At 40.0% G+C, this 13,606-nt stretch overlaps 1 non-coding gene and 1 pseudogene across 1 annotated transcript; both read left to right on the top strand.

Annotated features, from left to right (window-relative positions):
• LOC101842790 overlaps positions 1-13,606 on the top strand; it is a 26,113-nt pseudogene extending 12,507 nt beyond the window's left edge.
• On the top strand, positions 10,823-10,929 carry LOC121140083. The gene has a single exon (XR_005876920.1). It is a non-coding gene; the product is annotated as a U6 spliceosomal RNA (small nuclear RNA).

The following is a 13,606-nucleotide window of genomic DNA, read 5'->3' as shown; positions in this document are numbered from 1 at the left end:
TATAGAATAAAAGCTCCAGAAAAATTGTTGAATAGTAATGCTATTGTAGACATCCTCATAATAAATCTGAATCCTGATTATAATGGGAGTGCCTTGAATGGCTCATCCTCATGCTTCTGCACATCTCTTATGCAAATCATTTGCCAAGTTAAAGAAATTTTCTCTGTTCCAGGAATGCTAAGAGATTGTTCTCGATAATGGATACTTAGGGCTGGTGAGATAATTTAGAGGGTAAAAATGCTTGCTGCCAAACCTGATGATCTGAGTTTAAGACCTGGGATCTCTATGGTGGAAGAATAGAAATGACTTGGCCCATTTGCCCTCTGACTTCCAAATGCATAGACACGCATAAGCACAAATAAAAAATAAATGAATGTAATATTTTTAAAGAATGCATGCCTAATTTCAAGAAATAATTTTGTGGTACATATTGTGGTGGCCATATTTTTAAATGACTTTAATATTGTGCATTATAACTTTATCACACTTGAATTACCTATTTAAACCTCACATGGTAATGATAAGTCTTAACACCCTATTGTATTTTAATTTGCTAATACTTGATATCATATTTTATCAGGTATTCCCTTTTTTAACATATTCTTTTTAACATACTGTACTTTTTCAACATGGGTATCATCTACAATAAATTAGTTAGAATTTTATTCTGTGGTCTATAAATTGTTTAAATAATAATAAAAAATTTTCTACCAGGTGGTGGTGGTGGCGCATGCACTTGGGAGGTAGAGACAGGCAGATCTCTGTGAATTCAAGGTTTGTCTGGTCTACAAAGAGAGTTCCAGGACATCAAGGCAACACGGAGAAACCCTGTCTAAAAACAAAAAATAAAATAAAATAAATAAAACTTCTTGACTCCTTGCAAGTTGGAAAGGCTTTCCTAAAGAAAAATTTGGAGTCATCCACAGCTCCCAAGATGAGCCCAAGTATCCCACATGTCTTTTGAACTGCAAGGAAGAGGAGACTGTCACTGAGATGCCCTGCTGTCACTTTTTGCATTCCAACTGCAAATTCTTGCCCTCTATGCTGCTGTGAGCTGCCTATTGACAATGACATTTATGAAGGGACAAGGCTGGGAAGCAGAAGCAGCAGCACCATCTGGTAAACCTCCACGGAGCCATGGGGCCATGTGCTCATGAGGCAGGTAGGGCTAAGAACTCATTCTTCACAACATCCTCCTTTTACACGTCAAATCTTCGTTTTCATAGAACATTCCTTTTATTTTTCTGTTCAGATTTTAATGCTTTTTTAAAATCTATTTTTATTGTTTACCTGTGTGTGTTTGTGTGTGTGTGTTTGTGTGTGTGTGTGTATTTGCATGTACATGCACGTGCCTGAGGAGACCAAAAGTGGGCTTGAATCTCCTGGAGCTGTAGTTGCAGGTAATGGTGAATCACCAATATGATTGCTAGGAACTGAACTCCATTCTTTCACAAGATCAGCAGCAGGTGCTCTTAACCACTGAGCCATTTCTCAAGCCCCATGTTTTTTTTAATTATTTAAGCCAACATTTTATTATAATCTTTGCATAATATATGGTTTATTTTTGTCTGAAATTTCAAGTTTGTAAAAATGTGTGAATTTTTAGCCAAGTGTGATTGGGTACACCTTTAAATTCCACCACTCTTGAAGTCGAGGCAGGTCTCTGTGAGTTTGACACCAGCCTGGTCTACATAATGAGTTCTAGGACAGCCAGGGTTAAATTGGGAGATTGTGTCTTTGTTGTTGTTGTTTGTTTGTTTGTTTTTTTGTTTTTTGCTGCAAAGAGACTCTATGACCATGGTAAATCTTACAAAGAAAACATTTCATTGAGGTGATGGCTTACAGTTTCAGACTTGAAATCCATTATTATCACCATGACAGGGAGCATGGCAATGTGCAGGCAGAGTCTGTGCTGGCTACATCTTGACCAGAAGGCAGCAGGAAGTCGACTGACTGTCACACTGAAGAAAGCTTCTTGAGATAAAGAGACCTCAAAGCCGGCCCCCACAGTGACACACTTCCTCCAAAAAGGTCACACCTCCCAATAGTGCCACTCCCTTTGGGACCCATATTCTTTTAACCAGCACAGAGACCATGTCTCAAAATTCAAATTGTGATTTGTACTTCCTTCTTTTTTTCAATTGTCTTCCACATATATAATTATAGTCTCTATTGTTGTTCATTGTTTCCTTTCTTTCCTTAGTCCCAATTGCCAAAATTGCTCAAATAATCTCAGTCTGTATTAGTCAGTAGTAACTATTTTATTTTGTTTCTTTTTATTTTCACTTTATCTTTATTATGTCCTTCTTTCTGTTTCCTTGAAATTCCCTTTATTGTTTTTCTGCTATATTCATGAGTTAAGTGCTTATTATACTCATTTATCTTAAATTTTCCTTGTTTTCAAATATGTATGTGAGTATAGAAATGACTTTTAATAACTATAACTTCATCTTACAGGTATTAACAGCTGCCTTTCTTATTGAATAGGGTTTTTTATATAAATGAAAGTTTTTATATATTTTTAATTTAAATTAGAAACAAGCTTGCTTCACATGTCAATCCCAGCTCCCTTTCCCTCGCCTCCTCCCCTGCCCCCACCAGTCTCCCCAACCCCCCACCAAATCCCCACTCTGCTCCCCAGGGAGGATGAGACCCTTCATGGGGGATCTCCAAAGTCTGTCATATCATCCAGGGCAGGTCCTATGCTTTCCCCCAGGTGTCCAGGCTGGGAGAGCATCTCTCCATGTGGAATGGGCTCCCAAAGTCCATTTGGATGCCAGGGATAAATATTGATATATTGCTCGAGGCCCCAAAGAATGCCGAGGCCTCCTCACTGACACCCACATTCAGGGGGTCTGGATCAGTCCAATGCTGGCCTCTCAGCCATCAGTCTGGGATCCATGAGCTCCCCCTTGTTCAGGTCAACTGACCTGAGCAGGGTTTTTTTATATGAGTACTAATGTCTAATTTTATCTCATTGTATTATGTCATCATCCCCTCAAAGATTTAATTATGCAATGAACAGAGATAGAAGTATTTCAAGCTGTAGGTCAACTTGGGTTGTATAAAGAGCTGAAGCTCAAGGCCAGCCTGGACAAACATAGTATGACCTTAACAAAATAAAGCCCTCCAGTGTTTATGACATCATTCAATTTCATTTTAATTATAAGATTTATCACCTAGTTATCTATGCTTCACTTAATTCCTTTCTCTAGGTTATTAGGTTCTTGGAAACAGGGGCATCATCTCCTATTCACCATCACATTTTCAGTACCTAAAGCAGGGTCTGGGATGGTAGTCACTCAATAAATCATTCTTGAATAAATAAATTATAAACAATGAATGTGACTTTCCATATTATTGGGTTTTTTTTAGAAATTGGAGAGTTTCATTGTAGAATGAGGGTGTTCTCACACACGGACAAAGTTTATAAACCAAATACACTTGCAAAGTTGTGGGTTCCTAAGCCAGATGAGGGACAATAGAGTGTTGCCCATACATAGGACATTTCTGGGAGAACAGCAGGAGTGGTGCTGCCCCCTACCCAAATCAGGCTTGGGTCTACTCAACTCCATAGAGACAAAGGCCGAGTACATCACGATAAAGTCAGTCAAGCTTCTTTCTGCCCTCCCACCTAGGGAACAGGCTTCTCAGAAATCATGAACCAGCAGTCTGCTAATCTCACTGGCATGTTTGAAGAGCCGCTGCCCACACTACAGCACTGCCTCCATTAACCTCTTTCCTGTCCTCCCTCCTGACTACATAATCTAGCCCTACCATTTCAGTTTACAGGATATCCTCCAAAGCAGTCTCCCAGGTCACAAATGCTACCCAGTTCCTCTGCATCCTGGGACCCCTGGTGCTGATCCAGGCTGGGGGGACCCACCAAGTCATTTAGGTTTTAGTTAATTCCAGATGTAACAGTTCACAACCAAGAGGAGCCATAATAACCACCAACAAGTTCTCACACTGTAGTTTAGCAGGTCGTTTTCTAGTTTCTTTGAAATTTTAGATTCATTTATTTTGTGTTTGGTAAAGTTTTGCCTGAAAGTATGCGTATGCACCACATGCATAGGAGGTGTCATAGAGGTCGCAAGAGAGTTACTATGTGAGGGCTGGGAACAGAACCCAGGTGTCCTCTGCAAGAGCAAGTGTGGCATGAGTGATAGAAACCCAGAGACAGATATTGGGGTTCCAATGGGAGATCAGGAAAGCAAAGCAGCCGGCCATTGACTCTTATCTCTACCGAGGCTGAAATGGAGATCCTGTCTTCCCTGTTACTGGAAACTGAATCTCCCATGGGCGCCAATTTGTAGCATGAATAATAGAAACCCAGAGACAGATATTGGGGTTCAAGCTGAAGATCAGAAAAGCAAAGCAGCCAGCCAATAGCTCTTCCCTCTAACAAGGCAGAAACTGTTTGGAAACTGAATCTCACATGAGACCCTTTGCTTCTTCCTTATATACCTCTCTAGTGCTGGGATTAAAGGCATGAGCTCTGTTACTCTTTTAGACTGAATCACTCTTGTGCAGCCCAGGGTGATGGTGGACTCACAGACATACATCTGCCTCTGTCTCCTGAGTCCTGGGATTGAAGGTGTGTGCCACCACTGCCAAGCTTCTCTGGCTAACTAGTGTGGCTAGCTTTTTATTCTCATCTTCAGTGGCTTTATTAGATCATAAACAAGTAACAAGTGCTGAGCCATCTCTCCAGTCTCTTTACAGCTCCTTGAGACACATGCATTGAAAGCTTATCCCCAGCTAGTCTTGTCTTCAAATTGGGTTTATTGATGTATAGCAGTTCTATGAGCTTTTGTTTTGTGTATATGATTTATAGTCTGGGGCCTTTGGTTTTTGTTTTTAAGACACAGTAGTTCATGGGCACAGCTGCTGATATTCCAACCACAGCCTCCTAAATTCCGGGATTACAGGCATTCACCTCCATGCCTAAATTCTACAAATATTGACAACTGTATACAGTCATGTAATTCCTACCATAACCATGATACATAATAGTTTCATCATCCCCACAAAGTTCCCTCATGCCGCAGGTAGCCAATCCTCTCTCCTCAACCTGGAAATTACTGATACGAATTTTGCTGTTTTCAAATGTCATGTAAATGATGTCAGTCTTTGAGAACCCATGCTTCACTCAATTTTGTGCTTTTGAGTTTCATTCACATTATGGATTAATTGAATAGATTAGTTCATCTTCATTACATATGTGTAGACAGCAAAATTTGCCAATTCATTCATTAGGTGATGGACACTTGGATATTTTCCAGCTTTAGCTAATTAACAACAAAGCTGTTATGAATATTTACATACAAGTCTTTGTGTTAACCTCTGTTTTCATTTCTACTGTGTAAATTACTTAAAATTTGCATTGTTAGGCAATGAAAAAGATTTATTTAATCCTATTTTGATAGCTGTTTTTCACAAGTCTGTCCCATCTTACATTCCCATCAGAATTATGTGAGAGTTTTGCTTTGTCCAATATTATTTTTGCACTTGCTTTTGTCATTGTTGTTGAAACTGGATTTCAAGTACCCCAAGCTGGCCTCAATCTCCTCATGTATATGAGGATAACCTTAAATTTCTGATCTCCCTACCTGCACCTCATTGTCCTGGATTTAGAGCATAAACCAGCACACCTAGTTTATGCAGTGCTGGGGACTGAAACAGGGCTATTGTATATGCTAGGCGAGTGCTATAGCAGCTCAACTCCACCCGCAGTCCCAATTCATTTAGATATTGTGAACATAGGCCCTTCATGAGCTTTGTTGCTTTACAAGTGCCTCCCCCACGCCTGTGGTTTTGCTTTTCATTTTCTTCACAGCGTCTTGAGAAGAAGATTTTAATTTTGATAAATCCAGTTTATTGGATATGCATGGTTTTGGTTCTCTGTGTCTTAACAAAAGATAAAAAAAGATTTTTATTATTTCTATACACTTTGTCATTTAAGCTTTTACATTTAGGTTGGTGACACATTCATATAAGCTATTGAATCAAGGTTTATTCATCTCCATATCTCTGTCAAATTATTTGTTCCACCACAACTTTTGAAAAGATTTTTCTCTTTCTCTGCTGAGTTATCTTGATGCCTTTATTTAAAATCAGTTGACCAAATGTGTGGATCTAATTCTGTACTCTTCATTCTGGCTCATTGATCTGTATGCCTATCTAGTCCTCCAAACCACATTCTTGATATCTGTGCTTATCAGAAAGCTTCAAAATCAGATACTGTGAGTAGTTCAATTTTGTTCTTTCCCTAAATGCTTTTGACTATTCAAGGCTATTTTAGAATCAACCTGCCAATTTCTACCCCACAAAAAAGGCCTGCCTGGATTTCATATACCACAAATTTTCATATGTCATGATTTCATTTATCACTCAGCTAAAAATGTTTTCAAATATCTATTTTATTTCTTTTGTGAACAATAACTTATTTAGAAATATATTTCTTGGAGCTCAGAGGTTAAGAACACATACTGCTCTTCCAGAAGAGCCAGGTTCAGTTCCCAGTACCCACATGGAGGCTCCCAACTGTCTATAACTCCAGTCTCACAGGATCCGATGCACATTTCTGCCATCCCTGTGTACCAGGTTTGCACGTGGTACACAAACATACAACAGAGGCAAAACACTTATGCACATAAAAAACAAAAGAAATATACATCTCAATTTCAAAGCACACAGTGACTTCTAGGTTTGTGCTTAGTTTCTAACTTTATGTCATAATGGTCAGAGAATATGATCTATGCTATTTCAAGTTTTGCACCTTGTCAAGACATGCTTTACATTCTTTGTCAATTTTGTAGAATTTTCATTTCTAAAGAGAAAGTATACTATCTAATTTTAGAGTGTAGATTTGTGTATTCATTAGTTATATTAACATAATGAATTATGCTAGTCAAGAATCTTATATTCTCACTAATTTTGTCTTATTATTTTACCAATGGCGAATTTTTTATTCCTCATAATATTCAGGCAATAAATCACTATACAGCAATAATAGTGAATAAATTATATTCTCATGCAACCAGATGGATGATTAATGAACTGATAATGATGAATGTGAAAAGGGCCGACACAAAAGAGTACTTTCTGGATCATTCCATTTAAATAAAGTTCAAAAAAAAGACAAAACTGATCTATGGTTTCTTAAGTTCAAACAATGACTGCACCTGACTGGGGAAGAGGACATCTATGTGATGTATAGGATGCTAGAAATGGTCTCTTTCCTAATTTGGTTTCTAGCCAGACAAATATGTTTGTTTTGGGAGAGTTATCAAGGTGTCTATTTATAATCTGTGTACTTTGAATGGAATTTTGAAAATCAATCCAGACATGGTAGCTCATGCCTGTAATCCCAGCACAGGAGGTTTAGGCTGGGGCCAGAGTAAAAGGGAACCAGAATTTTTTTTCTCCCTAGCCGGACCTAATGTATCCACCCACCACTAGGTGTCAGCAAATCCCAGAAAGGGGTAGACTATTTTAATTGTGGGTTTCCTGGTGGGGTGTTCATTCCTGCATCTTTCTGTTTTCATGTATGTTCCAAGAGTTCTACAAAGAACCTGTGTCATTTAAATATCTATGAAAAATGAAATAATACTACACAATGTAAGAGAGCTCCTTATCCATTTCTCAGTGTCATAGAGCAAAATAATACCACTCATGGTCACTACCAAGTCATCATCAAGTCTCCTTACTCTGTAAGCCTGGGGTCTTCCCCAAAGACAAAAACTGATGCATAGACTTCCTGAGACTCAGTTTCTACATCTTTAAAGAGATGGTTCTAATACCCCTTCAAAGAGTTCATCAAATGCATACTGTTATCACATATGTTCAAAGGGCAAAAATCTGACCATTTAATCCCCAGCCTGCTAAAGAGGCATACAAGTAATGCAGGGGTTCCTTAAGGAAGCAGGGCAATATGCAGCTTTCCAAAAGCACAGGGCACTTGGGAGATAGGGCTCCAAACATAACCTGGATCCATGTGTTCAAGTGCCTTGAATGCACACTGGGAAAATTCGGAGTGCTTTGTTAGGTAGTAGATTTCCTCTGGGGGTGTTTATATAATGATGGCAGAGCTAACTTCAAAGAAACTGCTCTGGGAAGTTATGAAATAGAAAGCCTTACAGAGAGATAAGGGTACTTGGGAGATAACAGTTGGGATCACACATTCTCTCCTGGAAAATCTATTCTCCACTGTGACTAAAACAACAAGAAAGAGACTGGGGAGGGAGAGGAGGAGGACAAGAGGAAGAAGCAGAAGCAGAGGGAGGAAAGGGCAGCAGAGATAAGTCAAAACAATAATACAAAGATGTCCCTGCAAATAGAAAGATTACTGAGCTGTACAGATTGCAGGCAAAATGTGGAGGCCTAGCTCTTGGAATGGATTTCTTTAGCCACTAGTATCATGACCAGTTAGCAATTTAAAAATAGTGTCCACTGATCCTAAGGGGTCTAGAAAGCTGTATAATAAAATTTGGGAAGGGTGAACACTGTTTACAGTGAATCTGCCTTGGCTGTATACAGAGGATCAGGCCATGGAGAAGCTGGCAGTGACCTAGGACAGAAGGCTAGTCCATAAAGACAGTTCTGCTACTTCATGGTTGCTTTGTTCTAAAGCCAGACCGTGATGTGACCTTCATTAACCCTCAGCAAGAAAGGAATGTAGATCAGCTAATTTTTTCTTTTTCTTTACTTCGATGACCCAGCTTGAAGCTTCGAGTTAAAATGATCTTTTTAAAAACATTTTTTCTTCCAGGGTCCAATCTCAACCTTGCAACTTATTTTACATGGGATGTTACAGCAGTCTTCTCTCATTAAGAGGTAAACAAAAGTTTAAGAATGGTTATGGCACAGGAGCAGCTCAAACTGTGTTTTCCTCCCTGAGAACCTTCTCTACAGTATGGACAGGTCCAACCAACCTTGTCTGAGAAGAACAGGTAGGAGTTGCCAGCATTCGGGAAGCAGAGGCAGATAGGAGTTCCAGGCAAGCCGGGAGTACATAATGGGGATCTGTCTCAAAAACAATCAGCCAGGCACGGTGACGAATGCCTTTAGTCCCAGTACTTGAGAGGCAGAGGCAAACAGAATTCTGTGAGTTTGAGTCCAGCCTAGTCTACAGAGCAAGTTCCCCACTAGCCAGGGCTACTTAATGAGACTCTGATTCAAACAAAAATACTATTTGTAGTTAAGGATGTGGCTGGGTGGTGCCTGAAAGGATTCCCATCATTTCAAATAAATAAATGTACGTTGTATCATCTTCTGATTTTCATTTTGGTCCTATGCACTGATTCATGCATGCTAGGCAAGTACCCTACTGCTGAGCAATATCCCCAGACTGCATCGAGCATAGCCTCCATACCCAACCTTGCTCTCCTCCTGCAACTCCAGTCCCCAGTGACCCCACTTCTGCTTTTTGGTTGCATGCATTCTTGGGCTCTCTCTCCTCCTCAGTCCTCCTTAGGCCCCCTTTACTCTTTGCACACCCCCTTTCTTCTTTCACGACAGACAGACAGACACACACACACACACATAAAAATTAAAATCTAAACTCTACATATTAGAGAAAATGTGGGTTTGTCCTGAGTCTTTTTGGTGGGGAAAGGGACACAGGGTTTCTCCATGTAGCCCTGGGTGTCCTGGAACTTACTATGTAGATCAGACTGGCCTTGAATTCACAGAGATTCTCCTGTCTTTGCCTCTAAAGTGCTGGGATTAAAGGTGTATGCCACTTTGCCCAGCCCAGACATAATGAATTCCAGTTCCATTCATTGTGCTGAAAAACATCATAACTTTATTTTTATTTATAGCCAGACAAAATTATGTTGTATATACTTATCAGCTTACATGTGATTTTATTCATAATCAAATTTTTGTTTCTTTGTTTTGAAATCACATGGGGTGCTTGTGTAGGTCTGTGCATATGTGCCTATAGGTGTCTGTGGAGGCCAGAGGACCAGCCAGCCAGTGTGGGTGTGGGGAATTGAACTCTGATCTTGTGGGAGAGCAGTATGTGCTCTCAAATGCTAAGCCATCTCTCCAGGCTCCCTTTCCTGCTTATTGAAGTTGTCTATATTCATAATATTATACAAAACACTGAGCGCAGCATGCCTTAGTTCTCAGCATGACATCTATGTATCATATTTAATAAGTGTTCTTCTGTGTCTTTAATTAAATGCCAGGAACAAATCATGGAAGACTAGTAACACTGAGAGTGGCAAAATTGACATGCATTTCAAATGAACACAGAAAAATAAGTATTCAATGAAATCATAAAATCTACACATTTTTCCTACTCATTGAAATGCTGTCAAGCTTTTTTTTTTTTTTTTTTTGGTTTTTACGAGACAGGGTTTCTCTGTATTGTTTTGGAGGCTGTCAGTCCAGCCTGGCCTCAAACTCACAGAGATCCGCCTGCCTCTGCCTCCCGAGTGCTGGGATTAAAGGCGTGTGCCACCACCGCCAGGCTGCTATCAAGCTTTTCCAGCAGAATATCTTGATTACAAATTACAAGACTTCTCCCTTCATCTTAGTCTCAAGTACCAGTTACCTTTACCTGTTGAAGGCCCGAACAGGAAGAAAATCATAGCAACTTGAAATAGAGCATTAGGTTCCTTTAAAAAAGAGATCAGTGAGCTGGGCAGTGGTGGCACATGCCTTTAATCCCAGCACTTGGGAGGCAGAGGCAGATGGATCTCAGTTAAGTTCGAGGCCAGCCTAATCCGTAAAGTGAGTTCCAGGACAGCTGTAACTGTTACACAGAGAAACCCTATCTTGAAAAAAAGAGAGAGGGAGAGATCTATGTCCTGTCCTCGCTTTGGCATCACATGTACTAAACTTGGACCACTACACAGAAGATTAGCAAGGCCCCCATGCAAAGATGATATACAAATTTATTATGCATTCCTTTTTTAAAAATTTTGAGGCGAATTTTCACTGTTGAGCGCTGACTGTTTCAGAACTTACTATGAGGCCTTGAACTCAGAAAGATCTGCATGAAACCCTTCTGGATTAGCTTGTGAAATACAGGGTGAATACTGGTCTTAATATGGAAAATGACTAGGAAGCTATATGAAAAACAAAAAGTTGTTGAAACTGAAGGAACAAGATGAAGATCTTCTCATCCTCTACCAACTTTCCTCTTAAGCAAAAATTACGAGGCAGAACTGAAGTTATGACCCAGATAGGTATCGTGACAATAACAAAGACTCTAAGATAGAGCCCAAGTTTGCGAAGATAGAACCACAAAAGGGCAGAGCAGACTTGGATAACTTTCGAGCAAAGAAGAACTGAGCACGGTCAGAGCTATTCTCAGGCTGGCATAGTAGATACTGAATGGACAAATGGATATTCAAAAGGCGGACCTCTGCAGACACTCCCTAAGGAATCTACAGGAGGGTCCAGAAGAACTGCAAGGGAAAGGATGGAAACCTCCTAACCCTTCCCTGTAAATGGTGCAGTGATTCCAGAGAGCGCTCCCGTCACTGAAACTATCTATACTGACTTCAAGCAACATAGCCTCAGTGGTCAGGAGGGTAACAGGACATTTCGAGCAAGCACTCCTATTCTGCCAATCCCCGAATTCTCATAGACAGCCAGAAGAAAACCAAAGAAACCATTGAGAAGAGCAGATGTGAGAGAAAGCAAAACAGGAAAGAAGAGTAAAAAGGAATATTCTTAGGGAGCTGCTCCCCCATGGAGCATCTGTGCCAACAGGAATTAATGCTAGTTACTGCAGACCAACCAAAGAGGCTGCAGGCCAGTCACTAGAACTCAGATGATTTCAGGATGGGGGGATCATTCTCATCTAAATATGTCCCTAAGCCTGTTCCCTTGGCAGATAACCGGTCAGAGAAGACAGAGAAGGGACACTCCATTCCCATGTAGATTAAAGTGTTGCTGTTTGTTGTTTGAAGAAGTGGTTTTTGGTTTGGTTTTGTTTGGTTTAGTTTTTTTGTTTGGTTTTTGTTTTTTTGTTGTTGTTTTTTTGTTGTTGTTGTTGTTGTTGTTGTTTTGTTTTTTGTTTTTTTTTGCTTATCAAGCTATGGAAACCAACCAAGGAAATCCCTTCTCTGATATTTTCAAGATGCTAAAATATCCGACTGGAGACGCCATTTTGGCATGTTCAACTTCATCTCCTGTCTTTTGGGGAACAGTGTTTGTTTGTTTCGTTTGTTTGTTTGATTTGGTTTTTCAAGACAGAGTTTCTCAGTGTAACAGCCCTGGCTATCCTGGAACTCACTCAGGAGACCAGACTGGCCTCAAACGCACAGAGATCTGACTGCCTCTGCCTCCCTAGTGATGATATTAAAGGTGTGAGCCACCACTGCCCAGCTGGCCTCCTGTGTTTTACTAACTGGGCAGGAAGACATTTGTGTCCACTTACTGACTGAAGAACTAAAATTGTGATTTCACCTCAGTCAAGTTAGCATGCATTGAAAAACAAACAAGACGCATACATAGACTTTGTTTCAATATTTTGGACTCTGGAGATCACCATGTGCTATATGAATAATCTTTTCTAGCTCCGGAACTTCTCTGTGGGCTTTATTTTCAATGTGGACCTCATATTTCACTACATTGTTCTGTGTCCTTGGAAACTAAGGCAAAACATAGTGATATAATGGGAAGCTGCACATCCAATACTTGAATTCTTGCAGAAAAGATTCATGACGTATTCTCTGCTGAGTAAAAGTGTTACAGATGTGAGTGAAGGTCAGTGGATCACATGGTCGTGTTTCCTGTAATGCAGCTGTTTGTTGTACATAGAAGGTAGAGCAATAAGCTCTTCTGTGACTTTTGTTAATGGCCATATTGCGTCATAGTCCTATCATACATACTATGAACTAAAATATTGTTCATATCATGAAAGTCCTTCTTCATTAAGACCCGTTTAAGTACACTCAGTTTTTAGCAGGCATCTTTTAAGGTAACATATATACATGTTTAGAGAACAATAGCTAACTGTTCATATTTGAGAACACCGTTAACTAGCTATAAGGCTGTCGTTGGAATCTTGTAGTTTTTATTTACAGTAAAGCATTTATCCTGTCAATACATCTTATTATCAAAATATTTTTAAATAAGTGTGAGGCGTACTTGTTTAGAAGTTAGAATATATCAACCTAAGACAAAGGGTCTGTGAGTCCTGGACAGACTTTTCATTGACGGGTAAGATAGATGTTAACGTCCCAGGCAACCTAAGCCAGATGCTCATTTTTTTAATTATATAAAAAAGGGGGATTTGTTGCACCCTTCCCCCATGGGGGTCTGTTGACCGCTTGTGTCTAGGACCTTCTAGCAAAACACTTCTCGTGCCCTCCTCCCAGTAAGGCCTGCATGCAAGTTCCTGTTTTCTGTCCAGTCCATACTTATTGTCTAAATGCTAATTCCTTTTTTGGTCCACCCTTTGCTGGAGGGCCCTTGGAACGTAGGCTTCTGACTTTGGTGATTTTCCAGCATGCCTGCCTTTGGTATATAAGGCTCCACCCTTGTAATAATAAACGCCATTCTCCTTGTAAGAATGAGCCACTGTCTTTGTCTTCATTCACATCCTTAGCCCTTCGCTTCGGATCGTTGTAAAGCATTGTAG

This window comes from Mesocricetus auratus, unplaced genomic scaffold (genome assembly GCF_017639785.1).
Source record: "Mesocricetus auratus isolate SY011 unplaced genomic scaffold, BCM_Maur_2.0 Super-Scaffold_100003, whole genome shotgun sequence".
In the NCBI taxonomy this organism is placed as follows: Eukaryota; Metazoa; Chordata; class Mammalia; order Rodentia; family Cricetidae; genus Mesocricetus; species Mesocricetus auratus.
The sequence above is the reverse complement of the archived record's forward strand: the minus strand, read 5'-3'. Positions and strand labels throughout refer to the sequence as shown.